This window comes from Triticum urartu, chromosome 5A (assembly GCF_056163025.1).
Source record: "Triticum urartu cultivar PI428250 chromosome 5A, HENAU_Tu73, whole genome shotgun sequence".
Lineage (NCBI taxonomy): Eukaryota > Viridiplantae > Streptophyta > Magnoliopsida > Poales > Poaceae > Triticum > Triticum urartu.
In genome coordinates, this window is record NC_141877.1 from 317501796 (window position 1) to 317504336 (window position 2541).

Sequence of the window (2541 nt, forward strand, 5' to 3'; positions counted from 1 at the left end):
CATGTGCCAAGTCAAGTCACTTAAATCATTCAAAGGAGGATACCACCCCATCATACCACATCATAATCATCTCAATAGCTTGTTGGCACACAAGGTAAACCATTATAACTCATAGCTAATCAAGCATGGCACAAGCAACTACGATCTCTAATTGTCATTGCAAACATGTTTATTCATAATAAACTGAATCAAGAACGAGGGACTCAACATATTTACAAAAACAAAAGAGGTCGAGTTCATACCAGCTTTTCTCATCTCAGTCGGTCCATCATATATCATCATAATTGCCTTTCACTTGCACGACCGAACGGTGTGAATAATAATAAGAGTGCACGTGCATTGGACTAAGCTGGAATCTGCGAGCATTCAATAAATAGGAGAAGACAAGGCAATATGGGCTCTTGGTTAAATCAACAATAATGCATATAAGAGCCACTTCAACAATTTAATTATGGTCTTCTCCTACTGACCCCCAAAGAAAAGAAATAAAACTATTTACACGGGAAAGCTCCCAACAAGCAAAAGAAGAACGGGAAATATTTTTGGGTTTTCTTTTTAATTATTACTACTACAGCAGAAAAATAAACTACTACTAATTTCTTTTTGGTTTTTCTTAAGGTTTAACAAACACACAGGAAGAAAGCAGGAAAAAGTAAATAAACTAGCATGGATATTACAGCGAAAAAGTATGAGCACCGACATCTAGTAATGAGTGTGTGAACATAAATGTAATGTCGGTGAGAAATACGTACTCCCCCAAGCTTAGGCTTTTGGCCTAAGTTGGTCTATGGCCACGGCTGGCCTGGCGGATATCCATAATAATAGTTGTTGGGGTCGTACTGCGAAGAAGAATACTTGGGATCATACTAATGTGCAACGGTTATCGCCTGCTGAGCTGCAGCGTGGAGTTGAGCTGCCTCCGCTCTCCTCTCGTACTCTTCTGCCTCCTCTCTGGTAATAACATATCTTTTTTTTGTCTGTGAATCAAAGAAGGCAGGAGCAGGGAGAGTAATACGGAAAACACGTCGTTTATCAAAAATTAAACAATATAAGAGAGGTGATCAGGCCTCTCGACAAACTGGTGCGAAGCCATAGAGTCATAATCTAAATATGCAGGGGGCAACTCCGTATCACCCTCACGAATGTCTATTTCAAGAAAATGATCTAAGCGGGTTGCATAAATTCCTCCAAAGAAATCTCCATTATGTCTATTATGATGCAACCTACGAGATACAATGGCTCCCATATGATAATATTGGTCTCCTAACACAGCGCTCCTAAGAATGCTAAGATCAGGGACACACATGTGACATGCTTCATCCTTAGCATTTATGCATCTACCGATGAAGAGAGCAAAATAATGTATAGCAGGAAAGTGAATGCTCCCTATGGTAGCCTGCGTTATATCTCTAGATTCCCCCATATTTATACTAGCAAGAAAGTTTCTAAATTCAGATTTAGGGGGATCCCTAACACTACCCCATGATGAAAGTTTGCAAGCAGAAGTGAAATCCTCTAAGTCCATGGTATAAGATTTGTCATAGAGATCAAACATGACTGAAGGAGAATTACGCAAAGATCAATACTCAAACCTCGTCACAAATGAACTTGTGAGATCATGATATTGGGGGCATTTGTTAGCCTCAAAATCCTCAAGACCGGCATTGCGCAAATATGCTTTTAATTCTTCTTTAATTCCCGCACGGTCCATAAAATTTTCCGACGGCCATTCGCAAGGCCGTACTGGAGCGTCTCTTGGTGGATCCACGTCAGCATCGCGCATAGCAATCCTGGGTCCTTGCTTCTTAGAAGAACCACCTTGGAACATCTTCCTAAGCATATTGTTTTTCTCTAAAAAATTCTGAAATTTTTAGTAACTTCAAACAAAAGTGAACCAACTTCAATAAAACTGATAGCAACTACTCCTACAAGTGCCTAGAGCCTATATCAAGCATTAGAACTACTTGTAACCATATAAATTTGGCATGCAAGCTCAAGAACATGGTCACCTATGCAGCACAAATTTGCAAAGAATAAAGCACTAGAACAAAAACTAATTGGACCAATGGAGGAGTCACATACCAAGGAACAATCTCCCCAAGCAGTTTTGCGAGAGGTGCTTTGAGCAAGGAGATCGAAAATCACAACAAAAGTGGCTGGAACTCGTGCTTGAGTTAGTTTTTTGGGTTTGTGTGAGACAGAGGAAGAAGATGGGTGCTGGGATAAGTGGAGGAGGGCCACCATGGACCCATGAGGCAGGGGGCGCGCCCCCCACCACCCTCGTGGCCAGGTAGCAGCTCCTCCCGCGGTAATTTTTGCACAGTAAATCCTCAAATATTTCCGAAAAAATCATATTAAATTGGCATGTCATTCTGAGGACTTTTATTTTCGGGATATTTTTATGTTGCACGGACAAGTGAGGAAACAGACAGAAAAATACTATTTTTACTTTGTTTAATATAAATAACAGAAAGTATAGATAGGGTATAGAAGGTTGTGCTTCTAGTTTCATCCATCTCATGCTCATCAGAAAGAATCCAC